General features: G+C 40.0%; 1 long non-coding RNA gene across 1 annotated transcript; it reads right to left on the reverse strand.

The window, feature by feature from the left end:
* Positions 1-3,502: 3,502 nt before the first annotated feature.
* On the reverse strand, positions 3,503-15,334 carry LOC131345313 (uncharacterized). Its single transcript, XR_009203468.1, has 3 exons — positions 12,368-15,334; positions 11,126-11,401; positions 3,503-6,103 (listed from the first exon to the last, which is right to left on the reverse strand). It is a non-coding gene; the product is annotated as an uncharacterized LOC131345313 (long non-coding RNA).
* Between the last annotated feature and the right edge of the window lie 7,118 nt (positions 15,335-22,452).

Raw genomic sequence — 22,452 nt, forward strand, 5'->3', positions numbered from 1 at the left:
AAGCCATACATCACCAAGTGCAATGCAAAGCGTCGGATGCAGTGGTGTAAAGCACGCCGCCACTGGACTCTAGAGCAGTGGAGACGCGTTCTCTGGAGTGACAAATCGCGCTTCTCCATCTGGCAATCTGATGGACTAGTCTGGGTTTGGCGGTTGCCAGGAGAACGGTACTTGTCTGACTGCATTGTGCCAAGTGTAAAGTTTGGTGGAGGGGGGATTATGGTGTGGGGTTGTTTTTCAGGAGCTGGGCTTGGCCCCTTAGTTCCAGTGAAAGGAACTCTGAATGCTTCAGCATACCAAGACATTTTGGACAATTCCATGCTCCCAACTTTGTGGGAACAGTTCGGAGCTGGCCCCTTCCTCTTCCAACATGACTGTGCACCAGTGACCAAAGCAAGGTCCATAAAGACATGGATGACAGAGTCTGGTGTGGATGAACTTGACTGGCCTGCACAGAGTCCTGACCTCAACCCGATAGAACACCTTTGGGATGAATTAGAGCGGAGACTGAGAGCCAGGCCTTCTCGTCCAACATCAGTGTGTGACCTCACAAATGCGCTTCTGGAAGAATGGTCAAAAATTCCCATAAACACACTCCTAAACCTTGTGGACAGCCTTCCCAGAAGAGTTGAAGCTGTTATAGCTGCAAAGGGTGGACCGACGTCATATTGAACCCTATGGATTAGGAATGGGATGTCACTTAAGTTCATATGCGAGTCAAGGCAGGTGAGCGAATACTTTTGGCAATATAGTGTACATGTGTTTATTAGGGTAGAACTGCTAGATTTTGTCTCCTGTTAAATAAATCTGTGTATATAACACTCAGACAGAGCCTTCAACCGCTCAAAGACAGCTATCAAAAGGATAAACACTCGCTAGATCTTAACTAGCCAGTTAGCTAACTTAACTAAGATTAGAAAGTAAATTTCAGGTCACTACAGTACACACTGACAGATTTGTCTGCTGTTAAATAAATCTGAGAGCATGTGAGTTTACATATACAGGATCAACAGTGGGCTAGCTAGCCGTTAACTATACAGTTAGCAAACAAAGCAAAATCTCTGCATATATTTGAAGATAAATAAAACCCCAGATACTGATATCCAGCAGGAAAAATAGACAGCAAATGTTAGCAAGCATAACTCTGCTATGTCAACAGATTCTCCTGTTAAATAAATCTCACTGTAGATGATGATATGAATAGAACCTCGAATTCTGCTGATATCTTACAATACAAATTCTTTGCTAGCTGTTAACTAGTGTTGATTAAACTTAGCCAGTGTTAGCATGTACAAATGCACATTTTGACATAAATCACCAAGACTAAAACAATAGAAACCAAGGTATGTGCTAGTTTGTTAGCTAGCTCAGTGGCTATTTTAGATGGCAGAAGGACCATTTATATATATATATATATATATATATATATATATATATATATATATATATATATATATATATATATATATATATATAAAGCATAATCATGCATATTCATAGACTCTGGCATTTTTAATAAGATTACAATTGTGTAGCTGTTCTTGGACCTTTTTTGTTCGTTCCTTGGGCATGTTAAAGACGGCAAACATGCTAAACAATGCAACATTCTACACAGATTATTATTTAATGATGTAAAATGACATGTTTGGGTTTCTTTAATTATAGACCCTTTGAGAGGGAGAGATAGTAACCAGAAAAAAGCAAGAAAGAATGAATTGTTAGAGTAAGTGCATGCATTCGGACAGCGCGCACCCGGCCAATGATATGTTGATGGATATAAAGAGGTCACGGCCTAGTCCCCATCCAGGCCCTTTGCCCAGCCCCCTCTCGTCCCTCTCTCACCCCTGTCTTTGTGCCGAGTGAGAGAATGTGACCTGGTTCTCATCCCCGCGTTAATGACAAGGTCCACAGACAAACCCGTAGCGCCAGCTGCCTCGTCCTCCACCATCACGGACAGACTCGGAAAAGCAGCAAAAAGACACAATGAGTACACACCAGAAATCTCACTGGCCTCGGGTTTACTTTTAGCACTTTTCTCCATGCGCAGTAAAGGAATCTCAGACCCAACAAGTGGATCTGCAGCCTGTCTATGCGTCTTCATCAGAGGCGACAGCTCCGTACAATGGGACAAAGGGTCCGTCAATCATAATCAAAAGGAAGAGGTACAGCAGTGTGGAAGGTTTTTTTTTTTTTTTAAAGAGGGGAGGGAGGATGAAGAGGGAGGATTGGGGGGGGGGGGGGGGTTCTGTGTGTATGTCCTGCATCCATCGTCCTGGTTTGGGACGACGGGGAGTGTGACTGCTTTGGGAAAACCAGCGCTGCTGAATAGAGGACCTCTTTTACTAATTGAGCAAAGGCAGGAGTTACAAATCTCATTAAACAAGACCATTATGTCTGTAGCGCCATTGTCCAATCACAAACATGGCAGAAAGTTGATGACTTCAAGTCCCCATGAAATCCAAACTGGTCTTTTAGAGTTTTGTCTCACACACACACAGACACACACAACTATATAATGTAAAACGTCTGGTGTATTCTGGTGTAATTTCACAGTTTATAATTTTTTTTGGAGAACCTTCGACATGTTTTCAATCTCTCAAATTCCGTCCAATCAAATGCTCTTAAGAATCTTTTGTCCCGCCCTCATTAACCAGCTGTGGGTATCAGGAGCAGCAGGATGGAATTAAACATGAGCTGTGTGTGTAGTTTCACTTCCTGCATGTGTTTCGCCTTCCAAACAACCACAACACTCCGTGTGTGTGTGTGTGTGTGTGTGTGTGTGTGTGTGTGTGTGTGTGCGTGCATGCGTGTGTGCTCAAAATTCAAAATCTTGTTTTTGGATCAAACATGGCCAACCTTTGTGATGGTCTATGTGCAGCTAAACGTGTGTGTGAAACGGTGAGCACACAAGCAATTGGACATGACACATCAAGCATGTTATTTCGTGTGTGTGTGTGTGTGTGTGTGTGTGTGTGTGTGTGAAAGAGAGAGAGACTACAGTGTATTTCACTGCCTCATGTTAAATGGCTGTCTTTTCCATTTCTCCCAAAAACCTCAGGCTCTACTTCAAGAAAAACTTTCAGGTTTTCCTTCATCCATTCATAAATCTTTCCTCTTTTCCTAAAGATTTTCACGGAGAGGAACGTTCATGTGTTCAACTAATATTTGTAGGTTTTTTGGTTACAAGAATGTCTCACCAATCAGACGAGAGGACGGTTTATATGATGGTTCATACTCAAGGACACAGAACAAGTCGCAGTGGCCATATAGGCAGTGAGAAATCCTTCACAGTCCGATCTGAAAAATACAAAAAAAAATGACAGGCAGATTTAGAGAACGAAGCATTTTCTTACAAGGTCTTACAGGGAAAAAAGAAAGCTTGCGGAAAGAGAGCGAGAGAGTGCAGGCCTGAGGCGTTATCTTTGGCATGCTGCTTCTCGGACACATTCCTGGAGCGTCTGGTCAGCTTTGGTTCAGCCTCTCTGCAGTCTGCATTACACACACACACACACAAAGAGAGAGAGAAAAAGAAATAGAGAGAAAGGGACACGGACAAAGAATGAAACAGAGCCAGGAAGTAATAGAAAGAGCCTAGGGAGACACAAGCAGGAGGAGAGACCCAGCAAAAGACAAGAAGAGAATGAGACAGAAATAGAAGAAAGCAGAGATTGATGCAAAGACAATGGAAACATGAAGAAAAAGTAAAGACACAAAGGGGATCAGCATCTGAGGACAGGCACCGCAGCGTTAAAGGATAAAACTCCAGCCTTAAACACGTTAAATAACATTTTATTGAAATAGCCGTGATGTGTTTAGTGATTCTCTTGATTCTAGTTAGAGGTTCTGCATCATGCTGATGTTAGAGGGTGACCCCGCTAGTGCTGTTAACATTCTCTCAAAGAGATAGGTGTAAAAATATATACAAAGATATACAAGGTAGGTTTTGACGTTAACCAAACAGCTCAGAAATGTGCACAGTTTAAAAATCACATACTGATACAATACTAAGCTAAAGCTAACACAGTTGCTGAAAATATGAGGAAAGCATAATAAATTATTATTTTAAAGAAGCAGTATGTAATTTTAGTGCCCTCTGCTGAATGAATTACATTTAAAAAGAAAAAGGCACTGACAAACCTTCACCTGTTACCATCATATGTAAGATCTTCTATTACAATTTTATGAGACTTGGGGGGAAAAAAGGGGTGGGGCTAATTTCAGGGCCTGAAAAATGTATCAAGAGCCAATGCAAAGCAATATTGCAACAGACCAGTTTTTGTGTCTTTGGAACAGTGTTATTGATATCACAGGTCAAAGGACAAATTAGTTAAAGCACTAAAAGAACAGATTTTTGACCAGGGGACTGTAGAAAGGACATTATTTATCTACATTTACATTATTTACTGTCCAGTGAAACCCAAATGAGGACGAGGTTCCCTTCTGAGCCTGGTTCCTCTCAAGGTTTCTTCCTCATATCATCACACAGAGTTTTTCCTTGAAACCGTCACCTCAGGCTTGATCATTAGGGATCAAATGGGGATTAAATAGTAAGTTAACTTTAAAGTTTATCATTTTTTCCTGTATGTTTTCCATACAAGCTGCTATGAGACAATGTCCATTGTTAAAAGTGCTACAGAAATAAATTGAATTGAATTGAAAAATTTGTTCGATGTTTGTGGTCCAGTGAGACCAGAGTTTGTCCTGTGAGAAGATATTATAGTGAAAATGAGAAATATTCTTTTACACTGTAAGCAGATGACTATAGTGAGTCCGACTGAAAGCCTGCTATGACGCAAGTCAGATGTTTTTTTTTCTCTCCTGCTGGAATTGTTTCCGCAGCAAAACACAAAATTACGTAGAGAATAAAAGAACTAGCCCCCTGGTCTTGTCGTCCACCTGTTCCACTGACTGTTAAACTGATTAAAAGATTCAATCTTATATCCTGCAATTAACCTGCTCAGAGTTCACCTCGGCGGCTGATTGTGTGAGGAACCTGAGAGGCTTTTCTCGCCTGGATGGACAGAAACGTGATCTGTTTCTACTAAAGCCAGGGAATGGGAAGAGGCCTAGAGCTCCGGCACGTCAGAGGAGCTGTTCTGCTCAATCACGCCATGAAAACACGAGGGAGGAGAAAAGATTAAGGTGTCGGGAAAACCGAAACTGGCGTAATGTCCCGGGCTTAGGGTGTGTGTATGGATAATAGAGCAGAGCAAAGGGCGAGAGAGCTCGGACTGTATTGTGTCTCCGTCTTTCTGCTTTTCACCTCTCGCTTTTTCTCACTTCTCTCAGCAAAAGCTTTATTGTCAGGAGTGTTTAGGTGCATTATAATTGCTTTGTCATACTAATACGAATAACGTTCTTCTCTCAGGGTTGTTTTTCCTCAACACCTGCTCAGAGGAACTGCCTTTAAATCAGCTCTTATTTGTTCTTATTTCTCACATCTTCCTGTTTTTCAGTGCTGAGTTATAGTTCTTTGCGGATTTTTTGTCTGTTTGTAATATTTGGGAGCTCAGTAAGATGGTGTGTGGGTGCATAAAAAATATACTGTCCGTCTGTTTACATTCTTATATCATTTATTCAGCTGTTGTTGATTTGCAGGTCAACATGGCTGCTTATTCATTGTGATGGCTAGACCACTGGATCAGAGCATCTCCGAAACTGCAGCTCTTGTGGGGTGTTCCCGGTCTGCAGTGGTCAGTATTAAACATGGTCCAAGGAAGGAACAGTAGTGTCATGGGTGGCCAAGCCTCATTCATGCACGTGGGGAGCGAAGGCTGGCCCGTGTGATCCGATCCAACAGGCGAGCTACTGTTACTCATTCTGATTGGTGGAGCTGAGCAGCTTTTTTATTTCTAGTCATAGGTCAGAAATTCCTTTAGAAGTTTTGCGACTGCAGTATAGTAATTTTCCATTTCTTGTATTTCAATATAGTTATTTCAAAAAGGGCCGCCACAGGTGATCATATACACTCAGTATCCAAAATACATTCTAATTAATAAATCAGCATTAAAACCAACATCAGTAATAAATATATTATGAATTGTTGAAAGTCCAGGGGTGTTCTTCAATTCTCTGATTTCTTCACACTGCTGGATTTTCTGCTCTGTATATAAATGAAAGCATGATTAATAATTACAGATCTCATTTATTAAAATAAATAAATAAATAAATAAATAAATAAATAATAATAATTAAATAAAATAATAATAATAATAATAATAATAATAATAATAATAATAATAATAATAATAATAATAATAATAATAAAAATAATAATAATTACTGATGTCATTTAGTAAGAAAAATAAAATAATAATAATAATAATAATTATTATTATTATTATTATTATTATTATTATTATTATTATTTGTGAATTTTAGTCTAGAAAGAATATTTGGGAGCTCAAAAAATGATAAATGTTAAAGAAAACAGTGTCCTTCTTTCGATATCTGTATTTGCATCAGTGAAGAACTTGTTATCTGTTTCATTTGGATTGGGTTTCATCTCCACTACACAGTGAGCTGTTTTCTTTCAGATGATTATTAATCACGGTGTTTTGTTTTTTTTTTGCGTTTGTCGATTGGTCGAGTCTTCCTGTCTTCATGACTCATCTTTATGTGAGTCTCCTTGCTTTCTTGTATGAGTGGCTACAATCATGTTTATGAGTGTGTATCCTCACAGGCTGCTCTGTAGAAGCTCACAGCTCTGTTTGTATAACTTAGAGCTCATTCAGAAGTCCTGTGACATCTCCAGAGAGCCGACAGGGCGACAGTCCAAGTCTTTTATGAGAGCATGAGCGAGCCAGGATTCTTCTCTCTCTGTCTCTCTCTCTCTCTCTGTCTCTCTCTCTCTCTCTCTCTGTCTCTCTCTCTCTCTCTCTCTGTCTCTCTCTCTCTCTCTCTCTCTCTCTGTCTGTCCCTCTCTCTCCCTCTCGCTCTCTTCTGTCTGTCTCTCTTTCTCTCCCCCCTCCCTCTCTCTCTCCCTTTCACTCTCTCTCTCTCTCTCTCTCTCTCTCTCACACTCTCTGTCTGTCCCTCTCTCTCCCTTTCACTCTCTCTCTCTCTCACACTCTCTGTCTGTCCCTCTCTCTCCCTTTCACTCTCTCTCTCTCTCACACTCTCTGTCTGTCCCTCTCTCTCCCTTTCACTCTCTCTCTCTCCCTCTCACTCTCTTCTGTCTCTCTCTCTTTGTCTCCCCCTCTCTCTCTCTCTCTCTCTCACTCACTCACTCACTCTCTCTCTCTCTCTCTCTCTCTCTTTTGTGCTCTCTCTCTCTCTCTCTCTCTCTCTCTCTCTTTACCAGGCTGTTTGAAAGGTCGTGACCTCTCCTCGCTGTGCCAGCAGACTGCTCCAAGGCCATGCCGCTCACATCATTGTTTATTCAGCTTGAGAGCATCGCTTCTTGGCAAGGGGATGAATAAGTTATTTAAAATTCTGCTCAAACACAGATATGAACCACGCTTTTAAAAAAAAAGGACACACACACACACACATCAGTTCAAGGAACTCAATCCAAATTGAGATATTTGCATTATTTCTCTTTCACAATTAATCATCAGCAACCAGCGCTGTTTATAAAGTTTGAGGAGATCTGTTTTCTCCAAGCGCTCTGTCGATGGCGTCCAAATAAAAGCCTCCTCCGCTTGGCCTTTCCCAATCAGAACACAAACACGCCTCTGTGATTTGGCCGAGACACACAGCACATAATCTCATCATCAACATCTCCTCAATGCTCTACTGTTTTTCACCTTCTATTCTCCTACACTTTTTTGCTCCTCGTCCTCCTGAACAAACACACACACCCAAAGCCACCCACACACACAAACACACACACACACACACACACACAACACACACACATTTCACCACGCTTCCTTTTTCACTCTATTCACTGGCTGTTTTTTTGGATGTTTTTCTTGCTTGATCTTCCTTCAGCACACAAACACACGTTCAAACATCACACTCACATCTCTCATCACCACGTTTCCTCTCCTCTCCTAACACCAGCCGGGGAGACGGCCTGCCTCCTGCTGCAGCTCACACACACACACACACACTCCTTTCAGATCACCCACACGCTCAGACAACTCAGACAATTGCCTCACTTCCTCTATTTTTCCTTCCATCTTCTTTAGATCCATTTTATTTCCTTTTGAGTCTTTTCTTTATCTCGGATTATATCAAAATGACTTACATTCATTATTCATTACTTAATATACAACCTCCTCAAAAGGAATAGAAATAAAAACGCTAAAAGCCCAAATATAGTCATGATACGTTTGCCGTTTATTTTTTGTTGTTTTCTTTTTTTGTTTTTGCATTGAAGCTATGAGACCACAAATAACCTCTTGCTCCATCCACACATAAACAGACATTTTAAAAGTTTTTACACTTTTATTTCCAAAAGAGAAAATCCTCTCTACATGGAGCATGTTCAAGAACACAAACAAACATACCAGCCGAACGATAGCATCTAAACTATTATGTCGAATGACTTGAGTAGGAGAGAAGGCTAAATTCGGAAGAAACGCTAACATTAACATCGACTAAAGTGAAAAATGACAAACACGAGGATCAAGAGGTCAGGAGAACTGGCGATAAAGCAGTGAAGCAATGGAACTGTTGCTTAACATTACACTGGAATCACATTTTGGTCTTATCCAAAATTCCAAAAACGTACATTTTTCCCATTCAAGCAGAAAGCATGAACATAGCTGTTACTCAAGTGGAGAATAAGCTAAAAAGGAGAATACTTTAGTATTAAATATATTGTGTTGGTCCCCCTTTTGCTGCCAAAACAGCCCTGACCCGTCGAGACATGGACTCCACTAGATCCCTGAAGGTGTGGCACCCAGATGTTAGCAGCAGATCCTTTAAGATGCTTGACTGGATTGAGATCTGGGGAACAAACTGGGGTGCACTGTGTATTCTGACACCTTTCTACCAGAACCAGCATTAACTTCTTCAGCACTTTGAGCAACAGTAACTGGTCTGTTGGATCGGATCACACGGGTCAGCCTTCGCTCCATCAATGAGCCTTGACCGCCCATGACCCTGTCTCCGGTTCACCACTGTTCCTACTTTGGACCACTTTTGATAGATACTGACCACTGCAGACCGGGAACACCATCACAAGAGCTGCAGTTTTGGAGATGCTCTGATCCAGTGGTCTAACCTTCACAATGAATAAGCAGCCATGTTGATCTGATGTCACACTCTGAGCGTTCTGATTGGTGGAGCTGAGCAGCTTTTTCTTTCTAGTCAGAGGTCAGAAATTTCTTTCAGAAGTTTTGCAGCTGCAATTTTCCCTTTATTGTATTCCATTATATTTAGTTTGAAAAAAAGCCATGAGGTGCTGATATATACTGAATATCCCAAATACTTTTCCTTCATTAAGAAAAGCTTAGTTTTTTTTTGCTCTAATTAATAAATCACTATTTAAATCAACATCAGTAATACATAATTAGGAAGTGTTGCTGATTCTGAAGTCCAGGGTTGTTCTCTGCTTTTTTCTCACTGGTTTCTATATCTAAATGAAAGCATGATTAATAATTACAAATATCATTTAGTAAAAAAATAATTAAATAATAAAAATAAATAAATAAATATAATATAGAAAAATAATAATAATATTAATAATAATTATGGATTTCATTTAGTAAGGAAAATTAATAATAATAATAATAATAATAATAATAATAATAATAATAATAATTACAGATAACATTTAGTAAAAAAAAAAGAAAAAAAAAAGATGTTTCTCCAGTCCGTGAGATCATCCTATACACCACAGTCTATTAGAGCTGAGTGCTGTCGGATGTTACTCAGTGCCCCAGGCTGAGTTTAGACCTTCCTGGAGAGCACTGGGTACACAGGAGGCGGGATTGCTCTTTAGGGAACAGGGCTATGCTGTCCCAAGAGGTCACTTCCTGCTCTTGTTAAAGCACAAGGCAAAACCTCAGCCACCAGGAAAATAAAACCTAACCAACAAAGGAATGGAAAATCTGGATCACATGTACGGACACACAAGCACATCTGTGTGTATTACTGAGTGGGGCTGACTGTGTGTGTGTGTGAGTGTGAGTGTGTGTGTGTGTTCTTGAATCCGAACGTGCACTTATCGTCGTTGTTTGACAGGAGACAGAGTGTTTCCCCGGTGGTGGGCTGAACCCCTCGGCCCAGGAGGGTCACCGTCGCCTCGGGCAGCGTGCACGACCCCTCTCATGTGAACACCCACATTTCTGGGCCAGAGCCAGGAAAGAATAGAGCTGTGTGTTTGGGATTCGGTGGGAAAAGTGTCTCACGGAATGTGACTTTGCGAAAGGCGTGGGGAGGGGAGTCCTGGCATGACTGTTCTTGCCTCTGTCTCAGCAGAAACATTCAGCTCCTGAGGCAACAGGACAAGAAGAGTGGGATCATAGGGTCAGGACCGGACATATCTACGCTCTCCAGTTCACAAACCCACCGATACAAAGTACGCTGGACGACACCTTCATCTCCCAGAACTTTCTCTGTGCTCTCAGTGCCACCACACTCTCATTTCAACAACAGAGTCTTTCTGCTTCGCTGCCCAAAACGCTGGGAAACTGACCCTTCACCAAAATTTTTGACAGCTGAGTTGTGATCATTTCGCAATAATAATTACAGAGTACAGTATGTCAGCCATGCGGACTCCCTGCTTAGCAATTCACCACCACGTCTGAGGAAAATAACTTCATTCCCAAATGCTTTCCAGTGACATTCTGTCAGTAGCCATTGTGCCATGGCATTCCCCTTGTATAAAAGACATCCTACACTAAAAAAAAAAAAATCTGGTTGAATTTAATCACATCAAATAGGATTAGATCAGATGTTTTTTTGGGGAAAGGAAATCAGATCTGGTGTTTTGCATCAGACACATCACCACTGCTCTATTCTACCACACATGGGTTAACAGCCTAAATATATCATTATACAGTGGAACCTCTGTATACAAATTTAATTCTTTCTGGAGGTAAAAATTTATATTGCGAAATGAATTTTACCATAAGAAATAATGTAAATGCAGATAATCTGTTCCAGCCACCCAAAAATATTACCAATACAAAGTGTATGTAAACTGTATGGCTGCTTATAAAGAACTGACCCAAGCCGAGCATTCCATGTCAAGAGACCTGCTTGGAGCGGGCACGAGTAGGACCTGCAGGGGATAAGTTGGTGCCGTGACCCGGATGGGAGTGAGGTGAGTGTAACGGAGGCCAGCGTGAGGTTCTGTGCAGTTAAACCTCACTTCCCTTGATCTCAAGTGGAGAACTAGTGACCGACGCTAGAGGTTGTAGTCTTTAGCCTCCTTGTTAGAGCGCCCACCTCCCATGCCGGAGACCCAGGTTTGAGACCTGTTTGGAGCGGGTGTGAGTAGGACCTGTGGGGATTACATGACCACACATTTCTTTTAAGTGTAGCTGCCTAGTTCATCTCTGACATTAGCTTTCTGTCGTTTCTTAGTGAGAATGCTCTCCTGTTTGAATCAATTGAACAAAAATCAATGTTTATCATCTCTTCATTTGAAGTAAAGAACCAATAATAAGGAATAAAACAACAATAGGAAAATAATCATCGTTTGTGTGTGTAAGAAACATACTTGTCTGATAAACCTGATTTTGGTGTCTATTTAGATGGTATTTTCCATAAACAGCAGTGTTTTTCCTCTTACACTACAGCTATTTATAATTATAATCATGTTTTCTTAATGAGTATCAGGGCATACGTTTTAGTTTATTTTTGTGGAACATCCTCAAGACAGGTTCCTTTCTGTGACTATATTAGACATAAACCTTCATTCCATCACCAGGTCATAAACAAATCTCAGATTTTCTTAAAAACCTCCAAGACCGACTGTTAGAAAACGGCACCACTGGAGACTCCTTAGACGAGGGCAAATGTCGGTCTGTGAGAGTTGTTGCTTTAGAAAACACAACGTATAAGAACAAGCATCTTATAGTTAGAGCTGCTGTTATTAAAAAAACAAATAGATTTTTTTTTTCGACCAATCAGATTAGAGAATCCAGCAGAGCTGTGGTTACAGAATACTTTTCTTTGTTATTACAGCGATTTAGTAAATGTAACACAGACTGCACAATGGATATAATGTTTTCAGCTAAATCCCAGTCAGGTTCAGTCGTGTTCTTGACTGGGTTCTAATCAGCTTCCTGATATTATGTAGGATGTTAACGCTAATGTGGATTCTGACTCACTTCTACATACACAAAGTGTTGTAATTTATTTAAAAGGGAAAAAAAGTGTCACAGGAACTTGTTGCTTTTCCAGCAGTGCTTTGCCCCCTCAAAAATAAAACAAGCTTTAGTAATTGAATACCAGTATTACTCACAGCGGTCATCTGTCGCTGTCCATTAGGGAAATGTTTTCATTTCAGAAGTAATCTCTCTCTCTCTCTCTCTCTCAATTCAATTCAATTCAATTCTCTATTTCTCTCTCTCCCCCTGAATCTCTCTCTCTCTCCCTCTCTCTCTCTCTCTCTCTCTAGCTGCATGATGCATGAAATAAGGCGCCAGGACACATTATTATACGTCAGGGATCAGATACTAATTTGCACATCCTGGGTGTGTCGTTGTCATTGTTGCTCTTTTTTGTCAGCCACATTCTGGCCACCATTGTGGAGGATTGCTCATCGAGTGATGGGCGAGGTTTCAGCCACTTTTCCACCAAGAACTTATTGAACTTTGAAGAATTCATTAACGGTTGTATTTTCCACTGGAAAGATCTGATTTAGTTCCTGAGCTTTAATTCCAGAAATATCAATGGCCGAGGTTTCCACCACTTTAGTCCAAATCCTTAACCGAAACCCAGGAAGGGTTTCCAAAAAAATGTCCAAGAACTTGAGGTTCTACAAAACTCTAGATTCAAAATCTTTAGGTTTGTTTCACCAAGAGAGGACTTATATCAAGTCTTATATAGTTCCTGAAATATAATTCTAGGAGTCCCATTGGTTGCTATTTTACCTGGAAGTTCCAGATATTTTATTTTTAGGGTTGTTTCAAAGAAGGAACCTTTTCAGGAACAATTAAAAGATTTCAGGGACTCGAGAACTTTCCTGTGGATTTTAGAAACCTCACTGGCTGAGGTAACATCCATTTTAGTATTCCACCAATGACACCCTAATAGAAACCTTTTTAGGACCCACTGAAGGAATTTATGGACTCTAGAACTTTAGGTATGTTTCCAATGAATGTCAGGTCATAAATCTCATTGGCTGAGGTTCCATTAGTTTTAGTATTCCACCACTTTGATTTTGAGGAACCCAAGGTGGATTTCAGGGAGTCAGGAACTAGCAGAAACTAGCTTTTGGTAGCCAAAGAGGGGCTTTCAAAATGGTGGTAAGCTTGAGTCTAGTTCAGAATTGTAGCTACTAGGTTTCCAAAGTTCCAGAGCTCCTAAAAACATACCTTCTGATAAATGCAGGCTTTTAATATGTCGGGTTAAAGGGGCAGTTATATGGGTTAACCAATCAATACCTTTCAGTACTAGAAGCTCTACTGGTTCTATAGTGCGAGTGTTTGGGCTTTTGAAAACGTTTCTATGGAGTAAATGAACCCATGAATGAGGAAGTGATGAATAATCCTCACGAACTGTAACAGATAAAACACAGCGACAGCGACAACAACAACAATAACACACCCAGGATGTGATGTAAAACAGACACTGATTCCCTGTGTAGAATATCGTATCACGGCGCCTCAGGCGAGTTTTTCTGCTGTTCTTCCTGCTGCGCTGTCCTCCAAGACAATCTCCAAAATATGATGCATTCCCTAAAGGACAGTGACAGGTGACCATTGTGAGTAATATTAATATTAGATTTCCTCTCCAGGCCACAAGAATGCACTCTTTGCCTGAGATAACATTGAAAGCGTGAGTACCGTGGGCCAGCTCCATGATTTTTAACATGAAACATATCTGAACAAATCTGTCTTTGTTTAAAACATCGCAGAGTTTCTCATATTTTCTCAGGATATTGTTTGGAAATGTTCAGGATTCAAGGGATCTTGGAGTCTGTCTCCACCCCCGAGTCTTGCTGATTTTTTTTTTTACCTTGTAAAGTTGCAAGTCTTCACAGGAAAATAATAAACAGATGAGTGGGATGGGAACGGATCCCATGCGTCAGCGACGTAGCAGAGACACCCTGATTCCCAGGCTTTCTGAAGGCAAGCCGATGCTTGATGGCACAGAGATCCGGAAAAACCGGTCGTGGCTTTACCGTTAGCTGTCACTCTCGCATAAACACACGTACGGCATATGCCACGGGCAAGCACATGACACATACAAGTCCCTGCAGACTCTCCAGCGCCTGGCACAACCATCAGCCGTGATGGAGCTTGAGGTTTAAAAAAACCCTAAAACATTGGGAGTCTGGATGTTCACACACATAATACTACACACACATGCACATAATGTGAGCTGGGGTTGAAATACTGTGGTCCTCTTGCACAAAGCTATTGCAGACGCCGCTCTGGACCACCGGACATTACTCTTACTGTGCTGCTTTCACACGCTCTGGTTCCATTGAGCAAGATTCACATCAGATTAGAGCCATATTACTGGGGGCTGCAAAGATTTTCAGTGGACCAGAACCGAGAAAAAAACGAAGCAGAGCTGATCACTGTGTGGATAAACTGGGTCAGCTTTTATAGCAGGTCCTCTGGTGCTGTTTAGCAACATGCATTTATGTAAATGATTTAGCTGAAGGCAGATCATCAGATCAGAGACTAGATACAGGGGTAGAGAAGTATTCTTTCTTGTCCGTTTAGTGAACCAGATCGAAAGTGTGTGACGTTGTTTCTTCCAAGTCAAATCCATTCAGTGAGACAAAATTGATTCCATGAAGCCTTAACGCTTCACATTGTCTTTATAATTTATATCTAAACAGCTAATGGTTAAGTGTTGCTGTAATTCAGTCGAGAATTTATGTAACTGGACCTTCAAAGATTTGACCTGAATCCCCCTGATGTCTGTTTTTCACGCTCAGGCACAATCACGTCAAGTCTGAAACCCTACACAAAAGACTGACCTGACACACTGCTACAAAAGCCTGTACCAGCCTCTAGTCCTGCCTGGTCTTCTCTCACAGATTAAACCCAGATCTCCTATAGTTCAGCAGACTGACAGCTCTTTCGGTGTGCCAGCGCCCCTCTTCCTCCAAAGGTCCCTCAGGCCAGGAACATGGGATTAGTTAAACTGGCGAGTAAGCTCAACAGTCAAACAAGCTCGGTGCTTGGCACTCCTCCGCAGCCTTTTTGACACCACAAGGCTCGGACTTGGCAGCGGCGAGCAAGCAGAGCAATTAATTTGACTCTCTAACGGTTGACTATGACGCAAGGCCTGGGCCTGAATGAATCACGGGGAATGATTCAGAGATCTCACACTGAGGCGGAAAACAAGCCAAAGGAGAAACAGAGACTTTCCTCTTGAGTGCTGATGTATGTCATGAGGTTTTTTCATTCACAGTAAGGACTAAGGAACTTTATTTGAAACTTGTGTTTGGGTAGAAATAAGATTAATAAGCAGAAATCAATGCACTGGGATTTAATTCATGCTTATTTTTGAGATGTCATTAAATATTAGTCCAAATCCTTGTACAGAATCCCAGGAAGGATTTCCTAATAAAACAAAAAGAACTTTTTAGTTCTTCCTAACTATAGCTTCAGGAACAGGTTTGTTTTACCTAGAGAAGACTGATTTAATTACTGTAATGAATTATAATTCCAAGAAACTCACTGTTTGACGGCTGACATTCCAGCTATTTTAGCAATTATACAAATCTTTGGTATAGGGATATATTCAATGAAGGAACCTTTTCAGGAACCATTAAAGGATTTCCAGGACTCAAGAACTTTAGAGATGTTTCCACTGGATGTCAGGTCAGAAATCTTTTTGGCTGAGGTTCAATTAGTTTAAGTCTTCCACCACTTTGAAGAAGGAACCTTTTCAGGAACCATTAAAGGATTTCCAGGACTCGTGAACTTTAGGGATGTTTCCAATAGATGTCAGGTCAGAAATCTTTTTGGCTGAGGTTCCATTAGTTTTAGTCTTCTGCCACTTTGAAGAAGGAACCTTTTCAGGAACCACTGAAGGATTGCCAGGATTTTAGATGTTTCCACTGGATGTCTAACTCATGCTAATTTCTGAGCTGACATGAAAGAAGCAATACTACACTGTAAAAAAAAAGAAAAAGAGAGAGTCTGATTCATTTATGTGAATTATTTCTTCACTCCAATTATCAGAAAGATTTGGATAATGAACTCAAGTTTTCAGAAATGAAATGAATCTGTTGTCTTGGGATGAAACAAACCTGATCTTCAAGTTGAGCTGTTTTTAAGGCAGCAGTTTAGCCATCATGATATGTTTTACAGTGTATGAGAAAGACGTTGTATAAATTATGTCGCAAGCCGCATGCTCCAGGAGTTTGCACCTTTTGGATGTACTGTGGGTTTTACACGTACAAGGAACTTGCCTTAAATAAATAAATGAATTTTAAGTATGATTTACTGTCTAAAAAATCTGGATAAATATATACACTGTGTAATAGAGCAGTATTATAATGTATAAAAAGTGAACAATTAAATGATCAAAAAGCTACAGTCAGTGCAGATGGAAACATTAACTGTACATTAGTGACCAGTGCAAAACTCGCAGTTTCAGGTAGGAAGGTGAGATAAAGGGGCAGGTTCAGTATGGCTGGCAGGGTTGTGTGTGTTAATGTGACACGAGAAAGAGGGGTTCGGACACTGTCCAAGTAGGCGGATAAGAGACCATGGTGGGTCCTGCATGTTGATGATAAGGCCAGTTACTTATCTGGTAAGAGTTTCCTGTTTTTACCATTTCAGCAGTTCAAGTAGTTTTCCTTCATCTCAAGTTTTATGTAAAAAAGCCCCAAAATCACTCAGTTGTGAATCAATTGTGTATTGTGACTCGAGGCAGTGGTGGCTCAAGTAATTAAGGCTCTGGGTTGTTGATTGGAGGATCAGAGTTCAAGCCCCAGCACTGCCAAGCTCCATTGTTGGGCAATTGAGCAAGGCTCTTCACCCTTTCTGCTCCAGGGGCACTGTATCATAGCTGCCCCTGTGCTCTGCCCTTAACTTCCTCAGCTGGGATATGCTGTAATGTATGTGTGGTGATAATAAAGGCTCCATTTTCTTTACATGTACTTAAGACTTGAGTGACAGTCCTGAATGTTGCATCTCTGTCAACAAATCACAAAATCCTTTCTTTTTTTTTAAAATAAACCTATATAAAAGGTTTATTCCATATTTATTAAGCTCATATGAAGGCCCAGTGTTTACATAAAGCACCACAGAGCAGGATAACCAAACATACTGTAACACAGCATAAAAGCTCCATGAGGATTTGTTTGTTTTATAGGAGCGCACCGGAGTGAAGAAGGGTGTGATCAGGGCAGGGTTTATAAAGCTGAAGGTGGCTGCTTCAGGTTTGGTGAGTTTTCTGAAGATGTTTGAGGGAGATTAGTCTACAGGGTCAAGCATTATAACAAATGTAAACAACTCCAACAGGTTTGAAATCATGACGAGTTACGAGCTGCCAGTTTCAGCCTGTAAGAGGAAACTTTACACTGAAGTCATTATCAGTCATAACGGTAATCTGGACAAAAAATCATTTTCCACTAAAATCATTGCGTAATGCTTTCGTTTTCCAAATGCTGCTCGTTTAACTCACTTTACTAACTAAACTTTAATTTAAAAAATATCTAATACAATTTAAAAAAAATGATAAGTGATGTTAAGAAAAGTAAATAAATTTGTTAATGTGTACTGTATATATTTTTTTATTAATTTGTGAAATAAATACAAAAAGTAATTACTAAAAAATTAAAACTAAGCTATTAAAATGACCTATTAACCATTCAATTAATTTTAATTAATTAGTTAATTTTAACCATGGTTTAAAAATAAGTCCATATTATCACAAATGCTCTGAATCATATTACAAAAAGCGATAAATATTTATTACATAAATATTCAAGCACTTCATTCAGCCTCGTTTATGAATTTTGTCAAATACAAACATTTTAATAAAGGATTTGTTTCAAAACCAGCTGTTCAAACACATCTGCACACCTGCAACTACAGCTCTAATTCACATCTGGTTTTCAGAGACAAATACAGAGGAAACTGTCTGCTGTGTAATGATTTGTCTTTCACATTTTGCTTCTTTCTTCCTTTGTTTCTGTGAATATCTGAATGCTGGCTTTCACTCCGATATGTTTTATTTTTTATGCTAAAATTAATATTTTATGGTTCATGTTTCATATTAGATTAGTTTTCCTGATTCTCATGGACATGACTGCTAACAGTGCTTAGCTTTCACTATGTATATATGTGTTAAATATTTTAATGATAGACATAGAAATTTTAGACAATCAAATTGTGGGGAAAAAAATACATCTATGATATTTTTTTCTTCTAAACTGTACAAATAAAATGATCAAATCCAACAGACTTGTTTATTTCACTATCAGAATCTTAGCAGCTGAAAGCTCCGCCCACTCGGCACGTGTCATAAATCCCTGAAAAGCTTGTTTCATAATATATTTTTAAATTCATGTTATTTTTATATATTTATTTTATTTAAATAAAATAAAATAACAAAATAACAAATATTTATATCAAATAAAATCAAATATTTTTAAATATAATTAAAATATAATTTTAAATCTTATAAACCATGTTTACAAGGCTGGCAACACTTGTATAAAACAAACTGTATATTTTTTATATATTCAGATTTTAAATTTTTTTTTTGCATTTCTGTATGAATTGCATTCAGGATATATATATATATATATATATTTTTTTTTTTTTTTTTTTTCAGGATTTTCATTCCTGTCTCTTTATTTCACAGATATTCCAGAGGAATTTCCTGAAATGTTGATTATTGTAGAACTTAAAAATAATATATTTATGTTTTCTCAAGTAAAAAATAAAAAAAATCAACGTACTTTGAAGTCTTTCTCTTTGTCTTTATTAAATTATATTAAATAAATTTTATAATAGGTTATTCAAATTTAATTAGATATGCACTGCTGCGTATTTGTGGAGAAGAATTTGCACAGATCTATGTACAGAAAATAAATGATATTATCAATTGTTGGGAGAAAAAATAACGGTAATCATTAGAAATCCTGCTAATGATTGTCAGTGGAGATAAATACTCGTTTTCTCTAGTAAAGAATTATGTAGAAATTTTCCTTTGAATTTCCCTGAAAGTGTGGGGGATGAAAACTTTTGCATACAGCTCTTTAGATGTCTATATGCATTTCTGGGCATCGCTGGTTCCGAAAATCCAGCGGAGACTTAATAAGCTCGACCTTAATAAGGCGTGGCGAGGGCGTGGGCGTGGAGGTGATGGAGTGATGGAGGGGGAGGGGTCACGCTGCAGCGCCTTGTATGGTGAAATAATGCAGAACTACCCTTAAACTCGAGATTCTCAAGCTTTCACCGAAAGCTATTCTAGGCCCTCTGAACTCTCCCACGCACAGACGAACAATTTCTGAGGTTAGTTCATTTGTTTATCTGCAGCGTTTTTCTGTCTAATGAAACCCCTGAGAGAGACGCGCAGAGTTGTTCTTGGCCAGACGGCCGGTTCAGACGACGTGACCGTGGCAAGGGAAATCACGGCATTCATCACATGGAAAACAGAACGAGATCGAGACAAGGAGATGGAGATAAAATATATAAATAAATAAATGCAACCCTACACCCATAGGCATGCTGTCTAAGGTGATCGGCGCACCATGCCCATGTTCTTGACAGGAACGGCATGTCCCTGCTCGCTGGACTTCAAGCAATTTAGCAATTTATGGCTTCGCTTGTGTAAAAAGAGGGAAGGAGGCTGGAGAGAGGGGTTAGATTATGAAAAAGACTGTGTGTGAGAGAGAGAGAGAGAGAGAGAGGGAGTGATGATGATGATGATGATGATGATGATCATAATGTTGGCATTCTGCAATAAAGCAACTAGACAATTACGTTCTCTCTGATTGGCCAGAGAACAACATCTACATGAGTCATTTTCAGTTAGAAAAAAAAAACCGTCAAACAGGTTCAAGGAGCCACCAGTCCACACTTGTGCAAGGAAACTCGTCAGACAGCAAGTCTCCATGGACTGTTATCTTTTTCTCGATAAACATCATATCAAAAAAAATTTATCTTACCGTAAACCTGCATGATGTGTTAGATTTCGAATATTATTAGCCCATAAAGTGAGTTCAATTAGAAACAGGAACGGGAGAGCAAGCAGGATCCAGATTTGAGCTGAGAGTGATCTGTAACGTGTGGAAAAGGATTTTATTTCTGCTAAACTTCTGATCATTCATGCGATTATTCATTCAGCCAATCATGTGACAGCAGTCGACAGCTTCAGTTAATGTTCACATCAAACACTAGAACAGAGGAACAGTGTGATCTCAGTGACTTTGACATGACATAACCGTCCATGCCAGATGTGCTGGTTTAAGCATTTCAGAGAGTGATGATCTCCTGGGAATTCCACACGAGAATCCAGTTTACACATCCAGTGAGCGGAGGATCTGCAGGCGGAAACGTCTTGCCAGTGAGAGAGCTCTGAGGAGAACTTCCAGACTGCTTTGAGCTGACAGGAAGGTTACAGTAGCGCAAATGATCTCTTTAAGCAGAACCTTAAACCGTGAGGTGGATCTGCTACAACAGATGAAGATCACAGCTGGTTCCGTCACACAAACACCTGGTCCAATGAGAGCAGGAATCTGAGGTTAGAGTGAGCTCAGGATCATCTAAAAAGGACATGTAAAGATACATTAGAAGAAAAGAGAAGCTCTTCTATTTTGTCTTCCTTCCTAATCTATAAAACCTGCACAAGAGAGAGCTTTCTGAATCAGCAGACATAATAATCAATAGCGTTTTCAACCAACTTAAGTTCTCCCACATCACCACACTGCTGTGGTCCTCCACTGGCTTCTGGTAGATTCAAAACCCTGATGCTTACCTACAAAGCCAAGAATGGACCAGCTCCCTCTTACCTCAGAGCTCTTATCACCCCTCACACTGCACCTCGCTCCCTCAGATCCGCTAGCACTGCTTGACTGGTCCCACCATCTCTTAGGGTAAGAGCTAGGTATTCATCTAGACTCTTCTCTCTTCTGGCACCGAGATGGTGGAATGAACTTCCCCTAGATGTCTGAACAGAAGAAGAAGAAGAAGCCTTTATTATCACCACACATACATTACAGCATTCTTTTATTTACATATCCTAGCTGAGGAGGTTATGATCAGCACCCCTAGAGCAGAGAAGGTTGAGGGTCTTGCTCAATTGCCCAATAGTGGCAGCTTGGCAGTGCTGGAGCTTGAACCCCAATCTTCTGATCAACAACCCAGAGCCTTAACCACTTGAGCAACAGCCATCAGCGGAGTCACTGGCCGTCTTCAAACGACGGGTGAAGACCTACCTCTTCCTGTAGTGTTTATTTTCCCTGTTTGTTTACTGTATCAGTGTAACAGAGTTTTTGGGCTGATGATATCCTAAGTCTGTGAACCAGCGGTGATGTATTCATTGATAGAGACTTCAAAGTACATCGCTCTGGATAAAGTCGTCTGCTAAACACCATAAATGTAAATGTAAATGTTGTGAAACAGCTTCATGTTCAGAGGTTGTGTTAGATGTTGGTAAGACATGAGCTTCTCTAAGATATCTCCTCTTACCTCCTGAGAACTCATATTACAAAATAGAAAATCACAGACTGCACCTTTAATAGCAGGTGCCATGTTGTAGAGTAAACACCGTCTCTAGGTACACAACATAGCCTACAAACATGGACGCCTTGGATGACTCTTCCCAAAACTCTTAATCATGGACTTTTAATCACACACACCCACCTGTTTACACACACACACACACACACACACAACCTTTAACCCTTTTTAACAGTACACTAGTGTTCTCATCTTATCAGACATTTTCAATCAGTGTAAATAAATGAATGATTTTCTGGCTGCGACTCTGATATAAAATGAGTCAGGACTCGTGTGAGACAAGTGTTTTTCTCTCTGTTGGATAACCTTACACAGAATTTTAGTGGATGAAGATAAATTTTAGATGCTTATAAACAAGCACTTGGGGTATCTCAGAAAGCCGAGATGGGTTTGATATCGGTGTTTACTTTGAAGATAGCCCCTAGTAGGCTAGGGGAAAAACTTGATAAAATACTTGATAAACTGAGATGATATGAGGAAGAAACCCTGAGAAGAACCTCTACAGCAAGCATAATGTCATATTTATCAACAGTATAATTCATTTCCCTACCATTCCAGGCCTGTAGTGTATTTTTCTCTGCTTTATATTTAAGAAAGCAAAGTATCGACAGCGTCCTGTAGACGGTCAGCTCGCAGGATGTTTCCTCTCGGCTGCATGTCA

This window comes from Hemibagrus wyckioides, linkage group LG24, assembly GCF_019097595.1.
Source record: "Hemibagrus wyckioides isolate EC202008001 linkage group LG24, SWU_Hwy_1.0, whole genome shotgun sequence".
Lineage (NCBI taxonomy): Eukaryota > Metazoa > Chordata > Actinopteri > Siluriformes > Bagridae > Hemibagrus > Hemibagrus wyckioides.